The 16,256-nt window shown below is 44.7% G+C and overlaps 1 long non-coding RNA gene across 1 annotated transcript; it reads right to left on the reverse strand.

Annotated features, from left to right (window-relative positions):
- Nucleotides 1-603: 603 nt before the first annotated feature.
- Nucleotides 604-16,154, reverse strand: LOC115318642. Its single transcript, XR_005715177.3, has 4 exons — nt 15,824-16,154; nt 9,817-12,663; nt 2,933-3,067; nt 604-700 (listed from the first exon to the last, which is right to left on the reverse strand). It is a non-coding gene; the product is annotated as an uncharacterized LOC115318642 (long non-coding RNA).
- Nucleotides 16,155-16,256: the final 102 nt, after the last annotated feature.

The following is a 16,256-nucleotide window of genomic DNA, read 5'->3' on the forward strand; positions in this document are numbered from 1 at the left end:
CTGCAGCGGAGCTGGTCCCAAGAGATCGCAAGAGGCTTAAAAACCGGTCTGGTCTCTCTTGGGGTCGCAAGAGTGTGAACGAGCCTTTAAGACTACCAAAAGTTTGATCTGGATTTTACTCTCACTACTAGTTGCATGCAACTACTTTATCAATATTACAGTATTAAGATATAAATATACCGCCAGATTTTCAACAATATGACCGAACAGAATATGGGTTTTACATGCTCTTGGTTGTGTTTGGCCCTTTTTTTTACATCAAGGCAACTGTCCGCCAGTGCTACATGTACTCACCTTGTTTTTTATCCAGTTCTCTCACGCTTTGGGGTCTTGCGGGAATCTGAAGAAATTGCAAGAACCTCTCTTCACGCGATGGTTACAACCAGGTATGAAGCACTCTCACATAGGGCAAGTCCGCAAAAAAAATTTGGGATCTCAACCGATCGCCTGAAGTGCTTTTCTCACAGGTGTAATGCAACCTTTTAGCAGACAATCACCTCGATCGACGACTGGACTTTCAATGAACCATATTTTGCATTGCACCCCACTATGAATTCTTATAAGTGTCTGAAGGTCATTATATTTCAAACAAATACAACTTCAGAATATAGTCTTTATTCACACGATTCCAACGATGGTGCCAGCTTGTGGCAGACGGCATACTTCTTGTGTTCGTAGTCCGCTGCAGGCATCTTGAGGACTGGAAGTTGCAGTTGTAAATATTCCAGAAACAAGCAATTATTGGCACACTTCTGTCTAAACATATAAGACATTCAAGCTTTCTGTATCTGTGAATTTTAGAAGTTTAAATCGTACTCCTGATTTTTGAACAGTCGGGTTTCCGTAGCAAAACCTAGCCACATGTATTTGTCCGCAACATCGACCCTAGCAATGGTTTGTTTGGACTCATGACGTCACAGTTACGGAGTCAATTGCTGGCATCCATAGCCAATTGGCCCATTATTTATTACTTGTTCTACAAACCCAATTTTTTAATTGTACTTTATTCGCTCAATATTTATCGTAAACATACCCAAATCAAGTGAAAATAAAACATGACTCATTAATTATTAAGATTGCTGATATGTGTTTGCAGTGAACAATTCTATGAACCTCTTACAAATATAGGGTAGTCCAAGTCGCCAGGCTCGATCTAAAACGGACTGTAAAAATCGACGCCTGCACGTAGCAATCTAAACTTTTCGTCAAAGGTGTATTCCACAGGTCAGTTTTTTCTTGGAAAATTACAAAGCATAGCCAAGAAATTTGCTAGGGTCTACGGCAGGCAGTGGCGCAGAAGACAGGGGTCCAGTAGGGGGTGTTTGGTGTTCGTGTTGACAGATGGCGCTACCTCCTCATAGCGACGGCTCGCGACCACCATGGTTTATTAAAATTAAAAACCTTTTTGAAATGTACCTTCGGTTAAAAAATTAATGCCGATAATAAAAGCAAAACAAGTAAAAGGGAAAAAATGCGTCTGCATAACGACGGTGCTTTTGCTGTCAACGGATATTGTCTACGTGTCATCTGCTTTCTTTCACTGGTCGGCTGCACTTTCGAACGCTGCTCCAGACGCCATCTATCAATACGAACGCCAAGCACAACCCGCTAGTGGACTTGGTCGTCCGGGTCGCTGCCCGCTGCCCGCCGTAGACCCTGGCAAGTTTCTTGGCCTTATTTTTTGTACAAAGAGAACTACGCTTTTTAATTTTACAAGAAAAATGAAAGCTGTTTACAACTCCCTGTAATGTCGAATTAGAGTGCAGCTCTTGAGGAGGAGGAGGAGGGAAGGGTACTGGGGGGGTCAAGTGACCTCGGGTGGCGGGGGGTCACGTGACGTCAGGGGGGGGGGGGGGGGGTCACGCGACGATGCTGATGACGTCATCAGTGACCTTCACTATCACCTTCACGAGTTACCTTTGTTACCCTCACGAGGGTCACGAGAGTTGCCCTCACAAGGGTCACGATGGCTATCCAGGTCACGTGGCCCCCCGGGGTCACGTGATCTGCGGATACCCCCCCCCCCCCCCCCCCCCCCGAGGTTACGTGACCCTCCGCTGACGTCATCGCCACTGATGACGTCATCAGTGACGTTACTGATGAGGTCACCGGCATCCGCATCGTCATCATCAGCGATGGTGTCATCAGTGACATCACTGATGACGTCATTGCTGATGATGATGACAATACGGATGCCGGTGACGTCATCACTGATGATGACGATGGGGATGCCGGTGACGTCATCAGTGGCGATGACGTCAACGGGGTATCGGCAGGTCACGTGACCTGGATAACCATCTTGACCCTCGCGAGGTAACCCTAGTAACCCTTCTGAGGGCAACTCTCGTAACCCTTGTGAGAGTAACTATCATGACCCTCATGAGGGTCACCCTTTTGAGGTTAACTAACCCTCGTGAGGGTTACGAAGGTTAGTAACCCTCGTAGCCCTCGTGAAGGCAACCCTCGTGAGAGTAACCCTCACGAGGGTTACGCCGACGCCGCTCGAGCCGGGAACGGGCACCTAAGAGCTGCACTCTAAAAAGTGAAAGCCATTTACAACTCCCTGTAACGCCGAATCGGAGCACAACTCTTGAGGAGGAGGAGGGAAGGGTACTGAGGGGAGGGTAGACCCCTCCTCCTCCCCTCATTCTTTAATATGCTCCGGGGGAGTCACGTGACCTCGGGGGGGGGGGGGGGGGGGGGGGGTTGTTCACTGAATATAGGCAGAATATAAATATTGCATGTTTGTCTCCTGCCTTGTCCCTAGAAGTCCTCTGTGCCACACACTAATGACTGTAATGCATCCATGTCCCAGTGACTTAGCAGGCTTGCGTCTATTGCGTAGCTGGTTTGGGAGATGAACCAGTCACAAATGTTCATCCCCATGGCATGACAGAACCTTCCAATAAACTTTTTGCCCCACCAGCCTTACACTGTTCAGTCGCCATGGATATCTCCGAGGTGAGACACTAGTTCCATGCCACTAAATTTCACAGCCCTGCGGTGAACAAATCACCCTGTAGCCTTGCTGACATCTCCAAGGTCACCGGTCTCGAGGTCCAGGTACCTGCACATAATCAATAATTGCTGTAGCAAAAGGTGACAGAATCCACCAGCGGATGCTACACCACAGGCACTCACTACTAATTGCCAACGGATGCTACACCACAGGCACTCACTACTAATTGCCAACACTTAAATGTACAAAACAACTCGTCTTGAAGTACAGAACAGCGAGCGGAACAAACAGAACTGCAAAGGAATCGCACGGCAAACAAATCCCGTAATGCATTTCGTCTGCTGGGCGTGGAAGAAAGAAAAAAAAATTGCACGGTCAGGTGTAGCCACGCGACTTCCGCCACTCACTTTCTCCTCTCGACTTCTCCATGTAATGCGGGGGTTTTGGTTTCGAGCAGTTGCGTTTTTTGGCTTGATTAATAAAAATATGGGACTTTGTAGCACAATATTAATTAAATAGTATTCAAACGCCTAACAAAACATTGTAAAAAAAAAAATGGGGGGGGGGGGGGGGGGGTTGTCAGTGTACCTTTAAAGTAAAACAGAGTATAGGTACTGCCCATGACTGGGTAAGACAGTTAAAACAAATTCTGTACAAATTTTTTGGAGCAGTTCAGGAGCAGAACATGTACATTTTGGAGCAGCTTAGGAGCACAGAAGTCCACATTTTAAGGCAACCTAGAAACAAAACAATAAATAAATAATAATAATTTGGAGCTACGAAATTTAAAGTAAAACATGTCGCAGCAAAAACTTACTATATAAAAAAAAAATTGTAAAAAAAAAAAAAAAATTTATGGAGGTATTTTGGTGCAGTTTCGGGCAATTTAAGGGTGATTTTGGGTAACATTGACCGAAGGATGGCTGGTCAACATTTGCAAGTCAATTGATATTTTTATGTCATTGCCTAATGTCCGGTGTAAATAAACATGTTTATTTTTCATCAGAAAAAGAATCTGGGCGCGCAAGAAATCTTAGATCACATAAAGGTAGACGGTCGCATTCACGCGCACTATTGGAGCAGGCATCTTTGAAATTAAATAACTAAAACAATAACATTAAGAGAAGACTAGTACTGTTTAGAAACAATCAATCCGAAACAAAGAAAATTATTTTGACATGGTTGGTGTAACCATTACAAATTATTTTGTTAAAGGGACACTCAAGTGGATTCTGATACCGTCTATTTATTGTCGTAACTCAATCGATAGGCTTTAAGCATCCTAAAAAACCCGAAATAAATTCAAGGCTGGTTGATTTCCCTATCGAAAGTCCAATCAAAGATTGTGCCACGCCCGTCTTTCTGCGCCGTGGCGCAGAACACCAGGGGGTGCCACCAGATTGGAAGGCAGCAGGGGAGGGCATGCGACAGCCAGTCACAAGTGACGGCTTCTCGCCGAACTAAATTTTTCGAATATGCGCGCCTTCGAAAAGTCAGTCCGCCGGGAAACCGTCACTCGTGATTTACTGTCACGTGCCCTCCCCTGCTGCCTTCCCGTCTGGTGGCACCTCCTAGTGTTCTGTGCCACAATGCAGAAAGAGAGGCGCGGAAAAATTTTTGATTGTACTTTTAATAGGGAAACCGGCCGCTCTTGAATGTGATTTCAGGTTTTTTAGGATGCTTAGAGCCTATAGATTGAGTTACAACAATAAATAGACGATCTAAAAATCCACTTGTGTGTTTCTTTAAGGTACAGGCTCCCATATTTCGCAGGCAATCGATCGAGCAGGCCTGTTTAGCATTTTTTGGAAGAAAAAGTGTATTGTCATGAATTGATATTATTAAACTTTCCAGTAACATGTACCCATAGATTGTTCTTTTATTTCAAAGGTGCCTGCTCCAATAGAATGCATGAATGCGACCGTCCACCTCAACATGAATATGGTTTGCTTTGTGACCCCAGCTTTTCTTTTTTCTGAAGAAACATAAATGTGGGTTCATTTATTTGCAATGCCAGCCCGCCACTCGCCCTCTTGCGTATGAACAGAGAACCAGAGGAGCGGGAGCAGCGGCGGCGGCGGGAAAAGCGGTGGCAGGGACTGTCGGCCTTCATGTGTGAAGCAGTTGTAACGAAAAAAGTGAGCATGTTAAAATAGGAATTCTTGTGTTCCGCCTTGCAACAACATTGCACAAAAAACCGCGATGTCTAATTTCGTTAGGGACTTTTCGTACATCGCATCCGCTGCGGATTTCTAGTCTTGTGCATGGCCGCCAGCTCAATCTATGCTCAACCTGATTGCAAACGCCCCCGCTACTAGTGCAGAGCTTCAGCATACATTCTACAAAAAGTCTATTCTTTGCCCTAAGTAGGAAAAATCTGGTCACGCAACAGTATGTCAAGCAATACACATCAAGAATGGGTTTGCGTTTCAAGTCCGTTGCAAGGAACATGACCATTTGTTTCAAGCCTCTCTTGAAAGACAGGATATGCATACTTGGTTTCAAGTAATTACAAAGGAAATAAAGAAATGCTCAAAGAATTTTAAGTGTGTCTGTGTTAGCCAGCCGTTTGTGACAAGAGTCAATGATATTAGATTAGCTCAGTTAAGGAACTGCTCATAGACGCAATATGGACGAGCCGTACCTCCCCTCACTCACCACGACTCACCTCTCGTCGATCAACATGCCACACGGCTGCTATGGTAACTGCAGTGTATTTTATGGAATACATGTGTTTTGAAGCTCAGCGTCTAGATGGAGTTCCACAGCCCTCTATGGAGCACACAGTTCGTAAACGAAAATCTAGATGGCGCTTCGAACGACGGGAGGCGGACTGAAGCGAGTGTGGGGAGGTACCTCCTTCTACGAGCGTTCCACAAGTGAGGTAATCTAGTAACGTTGACAAGAGCTTAGGACGGGCAGTTTTGCCGAGAGGGACAGCAACGTTGCAACACACAACAAAAAATGTATGATATATTAAAATATATATTTTTTAAAGAGCAATAAATAAAACCCCTAAACACGCCAATTATGTTAATAGGCAGTTTCAGCATAGCGTTACCGCATCTACCGTGAGCACGGCAACGCTCCAGGCGTGAGCTGAAAATTGTTCTTGAAAGACGCAATGCGAGCTTCCGGTTGCAATGCTACACCGCACGGTAGCCTGCGGTAACAAACTTCCTATCAATAACCATACAGCCGTTTGATCCACGTGTTGCAATGCACTAAAACCTAGAAGGTGAGCAGCAGGTTGCGAGCCTGTGACACGAAGAGATCAATACTGTGAACGCTGCTCTTCCGGAGCTTGATGGTCACCGTGCACGGCTCACTTTTTAGAGCACTAATGGCCACCATTATCTTCATCACCCTCAAAAATATGTTGCCACAAACAGTGACGTGGTTGGTGCCTAAAACGCGCTCGCACACCACAAAGCTTCGCAAGTTGGGGTTTTTGCAACTTTTAAATATCAGTATGCTCGTTTTTCTACCACGCATCAATATCTCCGTCACCTGTAATATAATCCTGCCCTAACTGCTTCGCATTTGTAGACAAATGAATCATTTTTAGCGCACTGACAAGCGTGAACAAGCAGGTGCATGTGAAATCCTGAAGAATCTATCTTCGTCTCTTCCGCCATCTTGGAACTACCACCGCACCACATATGGGGCGTTGGAGTTGCAAATACCGGATATTAGGCAATGACATAAAAATATCAATTGAATTGAAATGTCGACCAGCCACCCCTTGGTTGATCTTATTTGAAATCACCCTTAATGTTTTTGGCACAATTCAGCAACAGCCGATATGTTTCAGTTCTGTAGAAATCTTCATCACATAAATTACAAATTGGCAAGGTGTATACACCGACGTGCGGCGTGTTCTGTTTACCAACACGGCAGGAAACCTGCGCATGCGCAGAAGGTATGTGGACAGAAGCGGCCGAGCTCTGTGTTTTTGCCGTTGCAGTATGGGGTGTACGTTTGTTGGTTAGGCTGCACAAGGTGCCTAAACTTCATTTGTTGTGGCATTTTGTGCCAACGAACCTCGTATGTGATGCTAGACTATTTGGGCTAGCTACCGGACCTTGAACGGCAGTGATACAGACAAACTGCATTGATGGCGTTGCATAGACAAACTGCGTTGATAGCGTTACCTTTGACAATTCTAATGGGCGCTTCGACAAAAAGTTGGTGCCACTAAAATCGATGGCTCATGTTGTCATTTATATGGCGCCTTCAACAAGCTAGTCATACAAGTCTCTTGATTTGTAAAACTACAGCAGGAGTATGATTGCGGCATAACCCTTTGAAGGAACAACATAAATTGCTATCTTGACCTATCGTGGTATGATTTACTACAGAAGTGATCTAGATGGTGCATTAATTATATAAAAGTTTGAGCCCCCCACACTAAAGGAAACAACACTTTTTATGGGTGAATGCCTACTCCTTTCTGTGCAATATCATCAAACAGCCTTTTGGGCCACCGTGGCGTTTATTACGACTGAAAAACTGAGGGAATGGGAAGGAAGTAAACTTGGCTTATGTATTTTCTGCCTCCCTTTGCCAAAATAGACAGTGGCCTAAAATGTAATTTGGTTTTCATGCGTAAACTACAAAAAAAGTAGTTTTTTTTCTTTTTTTTTGTTCACTAAGGTGAGCTCTGTTCAATAATATAGCTAAAAATGGCCAATTTTATTTTAAAAAAGAAAATGGATCACGTGCAGGCAAGCTGACGGTTAAACCTGAGACTATGGTCAAAAAAAAGAAAAAAAAACAAAACAAAAAAACTAGAAGAGATAGAAAAAAGGGACAGGCAATGTCTCAATTATATTTAGGGTTCGGAGTTTTCGGTTTAAACCGATAAAAACCGATAAAAGTACGCCGAATTCATTTTTGGAAATTTGGTTTTAACCGAAAAAGGTCAGTTTGTAGGTTCGGTGTTTTAGGTTTAAACCGATAAAAGTACGTCTGACCCGTTTTCTAAAATTCGGTTATAACAGAAAAAGGTTTGTTTCTTAGGGCTGCGTCGAGGTGGGTGGGGGAAGGGAGAGAGGGCTTTGCAAGATTCGACGTTGTGTGACGTCTTCGTGATTGCCCTCTTTCAAGGTTCAACGTGCAACAAAACAGGTCGTGGATTGGTCTTCGCGGGACATCTGTGTCCTTTCTGTGATCGGGCTTAGTTTGTCAAGTTCCTGTTCCAAAAAAAAAGCTCAGTTGTCATGCACTTCAGAAAACATTGAGAAAAGCCGTTGATACCTTCTCATCACCGCCTCTCAAACTTCCCTGTGGTTAAAAACATAAATACAATAGATTTTGTTTTGCCATTTCACTGGTTTCTGTACGGTCATCACCTCGGACGGCCACGCCGTCAGAATGGGAAGGAAAAAGAAGCGTGCTAAAGATTATGCCAGCGAATTTCGCGATTTTGAGGTGTGTCCTGACGGAAGTCGTAGCGAAGACCACGTATGTATATGTGCCGTTATTCTTTAAGTGATCATCTGATCCAGTGTACGATGGTGTTTCTTTCATGTTCCCCGAAAAAAACCGGTAAAATTTTTTGAGAATAAATATACACCGAAAATCGAATTTTAAAATAAACACCGAAAAAAGTACGCCGAATTTCGAAAAAATAAAAACCGAAAACGCGGATCCCTAATTATATTCCACCTGTGTGCTAAATTACATTGGTCCGAGCTGTGCACGTTATTACTTTGTACAAATATCACCAATGACGAGTCACATTCGTCCACCCTCATGCTGTGCTGCTCTCTGCGTCAAAGACAAGTTACGGTCAAAAATTGGTTTCGGTTTCTGTTTTCATCCTAAAAAGGCGCCAGAAAAAAAAAAAGAAGTATTTTGAGCTTTTGCAATGTGTTTAGCCTGACAGCAGTTGCTGGCCTGGCAACGTGGATTTAAAAATGGCGACACGCATGAGGAATGCTAATGGCAATGATGGTCCCCAGAAAAAGAGCCGTTTCTTGCAGCAGTTCGGCCAGCAGCGATGCTGAAGACCCCGAATTTGTCTTCAGAGTGAGTCTCACATTGCCTGTGAAGACAAGACGGCCTCAGACAACGACGAGAGTGACCATGATAACGTGCTTCTGAAGACTTCAGATAAAGTAGGTCGACTCCTTTTACAAGAGATAGAACAGGTTGCAGGGAAATGCATAGGAATCCTGCCACTGAATGTCAAGAAGGTAGTGTTTATAATATTCCTTTGGCATCTGGGTTTTCATACATAGTTTAAAGTGGATGTTATGTTAATGAGTGCATCATGGAGCATAAAAGTTGTGTTCTCCTGCTGTCCCCAAATTCAGAAACTAGTACATTTACAAGTTTGCAACAGTTGTCATCCCAAATGGATGGCCACCACGGTGATAAGCCAAGCGAGATCAGTTCAAACGTCTGGTAAAAGAAACTCTTAGTATTGGATCTGCTGGAAATTGTGTAAGTGTCTTGTTGATGGTGATTCACAAGCAAGTACAAACTTTTTGACCAATGCAATTTTTTTGTTGTCAGTTGGTTGACCTTGGTATGTGTGGAAGCGTCGAGTGCATTTCTTCTTTTGTTCGCCCTTGCTGACAGTCTGGGTGTGTGACTTGGTGCAAGGGTTCTTGGCGTTGACTGCAGTATACCGCTATAAAAGGGTGTGGTTTTAGAATAAACCTTCAGCTGTGTTCGAGACAGTGTGTGTGTGTCATCCTCTTTTTAGTATCCTTTTTCCTTCCGGTGTTTCAGGTTTTCGTCTGCAATTCACCAGCTTGCCTGTACTTTTACTCTCGCTTTTAAAATGCTGGCAATTGAATCTCACCTAGCCCGTTACAAACTATCCCATGCACACAGGGATGATTTACATGATTATGCTTCCTGTAGCAGATCCTCATGCTTGTGGTCGCCAGTGGTCACTCCCTCTTGGCTCACAAAACAATGAAACAGTGATTATAGGCACTTATTAGCAAGAAAACCATTATATCCTAAAGCATATAAGTCACAGACTAAAATAATTTGGTATGTCCCGGGAACTGCAACTTTTACATTCTTGTGCAGCAGTATGCAAAATAAGAAATAAGCATGTAACAGGCAACTTGAGGTAAAATGGTTACACATTAACTTAGAAATAACCTGTATAATTGAAATTAAATTGGCAAGCTCTGGCCATTAAAACACTTTTCCAATTAAGACCAGCTGATAACATAAGCCACCTGTTGGAGAATGGCGAACTCGAGCACCTCTTGACATTATCCAAAGTGGAAAAAGCTGCATATTCTCGTACAGTAATATCTAAAAAAAAGTGCCAGTTTCAGCGAGGGGCACGCTCATAAACGAGCATTTCGAGGTGCTATGGTTACCCGTTAATTTAGAGACAACCGTTCTGCATCAACTAAAATAAAATTGCCAATACCTGGTTGTTAAAAAAGCGTTATGATTAAGGTCAGCATATAATGTCTCGCCTAACGTAGCCTGTTGAAGGATGGCAAGAGATGCCCCTCTTGCCTTTAGCTCAAGCATCTCTTGACATTCTCCAAAGTGGAAAGAAATCCAAGCTGTCTAACACGCCATTCCTTTTTGCAAGAGGAACACTGCCCCTTTTTTGTAGTCCAATTGTCAAAACTACTGATTTGCAAAGTAGCCATGCTCCTTGAGGGCGAGCAGACATGCTCGGAACATCCACAGGGGCCTGAGCGGATGCTGCTCCTTCTGTAGGAACTCACCTGGCTACAAGGCCCTCCGTGATGTGCTGCTGCTCCAAGCTGGTGGGAGGTTTGCCATGCATGGGACCAGAACGAGGGCGTTTCTTTTTGGTGGGAAAGCACCGTGGTTGTTCTTCCATCTTTTTGTTGTGGGGGACAACCCTAGGTTTCGGAGAAGTCTCATCGGGAGCAGAGTCAAGTACTTGGGCCTTGGTACGGTATTTCAGCACCAGGGAGCTTGAAGAGCTTGTCAATTTCTTCCTGGAGAGGGACTTGTTCAGTCCACTCATTGCTAAACATATGTTGTCCTCTGAATTTGGTTGAGTCTTCTTCATCCCTACCTCAATACCCTGCCGAATGTCATCCAAGAGGGACTGTGGCTCATCATCTTACGTAAAGCCTGTTGCTTCACATGATGTTACTGGCATTTTTACACCTGGCTTAATGTCAACCTCCTTAACTGTCGTCACATGAAGCCCCAGGTAAGCTACAGCATGAATATGCTTGCACATTGATGTTGAAATCAGGCTGTCATTGCAAGTGCACTTGTAACTGTCGATAAAGATGTCACAGTCCTTGCAACGGAGCATGCAACTCTGGCAGGGGTCGCCCTTCTCAACATGGTAGCTTCTCTCTGCCTGGGACTGAGACTTTACAAGCCAGCCATTGCCATTTTGCAGCTGCTCTACATCTGATGCTGGAATTTTCATCCTCTCCTGGTGCCTCCGAAAAAGGGCTGCATCATGCCAATCAGTTTTTCCTTTTACGAGCGACTCGAGACGCTTGTAGAGGCGGTACTGGGTCAGTTCGAAGAGGGTCATCAACAGCTTGTCGAGCCTCTGATTGTGAGTTCCATGCAGGTAGTGTGACTTCAGGTCCTTATACGTTGCCTCGAAGTGGTTTGTAGTATTAAAAGGAATGCCCTTTCTGAAGCAGAGCGCCCACTGTTCTGCTCTGCCACCATGGTAGTGCCCAAAGTACTGAACAAACTCCTGTACTTGTTGAATTAGTTTTGGGTCAGCCTCTCCACTTACAGTAGTTTCTCACAGAGGAAGCCCGTCAAAGCTCGTTGGAATTGACCCTCATCTTTGCAATTTCTCAGCGCCCACAACTCGTCGCAAAGAGGGTCACGGGTTTGCTTATACCTTGGACCGACTGCAACTTCAGAGCCCAGTTGTGGCTTACATGCCAAGAGCAGAGCATCCAATGTTGGGCACAGCCCATCACTTCCTCCCATGCATTACCTTTATGGCCTTAAGGAGCGTTTCATAGTCTTGGTGCCTAGTTACATTGAGATCAAATATGTGCATGGCATGCCTGACTGATCTTCTGCAACTGTCATGAGTCTTCATTTGCAGATTGTGGCCATGTGTATTATGAGTAGAGTCAATGCACAGGAACTTCGGGCCAAGCCAAGCTTTGTGAGGAGTTCTTTCTAAGGGACAGTCATCAGGGCAAGCTCAAAGCTCTCTTTGTTTTCCTTCTTCCATGTCAGTACAGGACTGGGGAATCTGACTTTGTTCAGTTCCTCCACTGATTCTTGTGCCGTAGCTCTTTCGTCAGAATTTCATGCTCGACGGAGATGTTGCCAATGTCTTTCATTGAGAGCAAATGTAGCCTGCCCACCTCACTGCCAGCGGAAGAATGTGCGTCTACCAGAACGTTACGGGCGGGGATGCCTTGCTTTAGTTTATCAGCTAAAGCCTCCTTCTCAGTCGTAAAGAGGCGCTGGTGCTTCAGTCCCTTCAGGTGGCCGTAGTGTTCTGCCTGCTACTCTACTGTCACCTTGCCATCTTTCTCTGTTGCTTGAATTGTGGCTAAGCATTGCACATTAGTCTTACAAGTGCCCTGGGCTCTCAGTTGTCATTTACCCCTTGCTCTGAAATGATCCAGAGCGGTGGCAGTAGCAATACATCTTCAGGACACCCTCATCTCGTCCCTTGGGCCCGTCGTGAAGAACGAAGTGAACGTGCTCTCTGCCTTCCTCAGCCTCCCTCCAGTCACTGAATTCTGGCAGGCAGAGAAGAAAGAAAGCTTAAAATGAAATGGCCTGAATTAAGAATGGTATGTCAGTCACATCATATATTCCCCTGCTTTAAAACATCTTCATGTTTGTTTCACTAAATGTACATCCCGATCAGACTTTTAGCTGTAGCATGCGGTCCATGGTTTTTTCGTGCTCTTAATGCCCACATAGTAGGTGCACTCCAAAACCCTACGGTCTGCAAGAACAGGTTCACTGCACTCCACATGTGTGGTGTTTGCAAGTGCACCTGCTATGCAAGTGACGGGAAAACAAAACAAAAAATGTTTTTCACATTCATAAGTTCAATGCAAGTGCGCACTACAACGGAGAGGGAGCACAAGTTTCATTGGCTCCGTGTCGACCGCGCATCTTTCACAGAACATATTAAATCTTCGGTTAACCAAACACTACGAATTTTATTCGCGAATCGAATTATCCTAGAGCTTACTATTCAATTTGTATTCAAATATTAAAGTATTCATACACCCCTAGAAAAGAGTCAAGTCCCATCATAGTGGCAGTCACAAGAGCAGCTGAAAAACCCCAGTGTGTTGGTACCATGTAAACTGTAGACGCGAGATATATGCTTACCGTAAAATTCTGAGATGCCCCGGCCCCGAAAGGTAAGCCACCCCAGTTTTTGGCTTCATTTGCTTTTTTTCTTTTAGTTAGCTATGGCGGGATATAATGTGTCTAGTTATAGTGTCGAGTTAGCTATGGCGGGACATAATGAACCGTTGCCGACTGGCAAATAGAGCCATTATTGCTTCACACTGCAAGTGAGCACACTCCTTATTTTGAGCCAATTTTTTATTGATTTTAGGTGGGCTATCTCTCGGGATATTAGGGTAACACTATAACCCCTCTGCTCCACTCCCCAGGTAGCCATACTCCCATCATACATACCTGTGGCAACAGCCAAAGCCGCTACAATCAGGTGTGCCAGGTTTGTGCTGAAGCTTATGTCCTATCCACAAGCTTTAGCGTCGATGCACGAGAACATGCACTAGCTGAAAGAATAAAAATTTACATTAGATTTTGTATTAGAAAGGGCTCACACGTTCATTCAACTCTTTCTTGACCTACCATACCGTAACGTAACGAGGAAGTAAGTTACCGCACAAACAATTCAGTGCTAAATCAATTGCATGTGGTAAAATCCTCCTCCAGGACGTTATAAGGTAGGTATATATGCTGGAAGTATGGCTATTCCCATGCACAGGTGTGCTTTAGGAGGTGATCCTGTTGATGTCCTGATGTGAAAGTCGTGTTTGTAAAGTAACATGGCTTAAAGAAAGCTGAGGTGGTTCCTAAAAATATAGTTGGAGGTGAATTCTTGCCTGGTTTTACCCCATGAATTCAAATATGACAATTATTTGGTGAAAAATTATTGGCAAATGCAAGATATCCATGTTTCCCATTCACCAATTACGACGTCAAATATAGGTTTTCGGCTACACTGCGTCAGAGCCGTATATGGGGAGAGTTTGGTCAGTCTATGATCTCGCCGCCGTAACGCCCTCCTCCCAAGTGAGCCAATCAGCACACGGCGCAGAGCGAGAGGCATGAGCGCATGCATGTGAACACCCGGCTGCTCCCAGCTGAGCGGGGAGGGCCGCCATTTTCGTTCATTCTCCCAGCGGAATGCATGGGATCGGCATCTATATCACGATTATTTCCTTTTATATCGCTGGCTCTGGCAAGAAAATGATATACTGTTATTCCTCAGTGGGTTAAAAAGCTAATAAATGAAGTTTTCTCACCGTAAGGCCACAAACGTTTATTCAGGCGAAGAAGAAGTTGGCCCGTAGCAGACGACGCATAGCCTCAGCAGTGCTCTTCTCTGAGCAGTCTCCGACAGCGTTGCGAAAAAATGGCGGTCTCCTCTCTGCTCCCTTCTTTCTCTCTCGCTCCTTCGGCGCTCTCTTCCTTTCATTTAATTTTCTCCTTTTCGGCGCCTTCGTTGCCACACCCACTGGCCAAACTCTCTCGATATACGGCTCTGCACAGCGCATGCCACTCCATAAGGGGTCCCTTTCATTTCATTGAAACTCGCTCCGTAAAAGAATGTTTCGTGGACAACTTTTCATGGACACGCGTTTCGTAGACACAATCGTTTCATTGATGCTTGTTATGCGAATTGCACGCTGCAGGGACATTTCATCTTGCGTGTATCACTGGGGTATGCATTAACCCACCCACCCAACTGCCTGCCTGCGTTCACGCCGCTTCGCAGCGGCTCATTACAAAAATGTTAACCCACCTTACCGACACTGCACGAGACTGTCGCGGCGACAGTCTCATGCAGCTTATTACAGAAAAAAAGCTAGGTAATCTGAGCTGTCGATGAAACATTGTGTGTCGCTGAAATGTCATGCAATGAACTGATTGCCACCTCTCCGGGAACACGCTGAGCGTGCATAGCTTTGATTAGTGCAGTTGGTGTGCAAGCTTTTTGAGGACCGTGCACCTGCAGAACAAAAGAGCTCTGAATACGACGTCACAAACTACCACTTTGAAAGCACCTTTCAGAAGGGAACGAAAGAATAAACTCGTACCGCACAGCAAGTTTTAGGCATCTCGAAAACAATTTGCACAAAAGACGAGAGAGGGACAGGACAAGTGCTGCTATCGAAAAGAGTGCAACATTTTGAGATTCAAAGAAAGGCAATGTAGCATTTTGATGCTCCAGAAAGATGAACGAACCCCCTAGAAGAAAAAAAAGGAAAGAAAGAAAATTAACAGACCGACTTTCTTCTCGTACTTCTCTAAACACGCATTTAACAGTCAGTCGATACTAGATGGTAATGCTCGTTGCGTTTCTGTTCTTATCCTCTTATTTTGCAATGTTTTCGAGATGATCAAACTAGCCCAACAATACTTTTGATTAATTTCCTGTACGAAAACATATGCTGGGATTTCATGTGCCAGCTCGTGCTAATAGAGGAACAAGTGCATTTTATCCCTCTGTTGGTGCGGATGCTAATTTGTGGTAATGAATTGTCGTCTCTTTTCAGATTTTGTAGTCTTTAAACAAGAGCTTGAATTATATCTTTTCTGCTATAGGCCCACACCGTGTTTTGTAACAGTGGTAGACATTGTGATCGATTTTTCTTTTGTACAAAAGTAAGCGAGTGCACTTACCTTTCAACAAATTGAACTTTAACTTCTCACGCCTCGCAACGAACCCGTGTTTCGCTTCAAAGTGGCGCAGCAAGTCCCCAATGGAACGCAAAAGCCGTTGGACACAGATAGCATGCAAGGCGGCAGCGGACAGTGTGATCCAGCTCGTGTCAGCGTCCCGTCAATGCCGTCAACCTCCTTTAGGTGCCTCTTTAAGTTGTAGATCTTCTTGAAGCACCTGTCACAAATCATGCACTTGTACTTATCTGGGTCGGCGTTATGCCTCTAACATTCACAAAAGCAACGGAGCAACCACATCCGAAGTTCAAACTGAGAACCGTTGAAAACAGCGAGGCCAGGGCGGCGCCAGTGTGCGAGTCATACGTGACGCTATCATCATCATCACCACCATCCGAACGGATTCCCTACGAGCGGTTTTCCCTACGCTGGCGCT

This window comes from Ixodes scapularis, unplaced genomic scaffold, assembly GCF_016920785.2.
Source record: "Ixodes scapularis isolate PalLabHiFi unplaced genomic scaffold, ASM1692078v2 PGA_scaffold5__190_contigs__length_132052651, whole genome shotgun sequence".
Taxonomy (NCBI): domain Eukaryota; kingdom Metazoa; phylum Arthropoda; class Arachnida; order Ixodida; family Ixodidae; genus Ixodes; species Ixodes scapularis.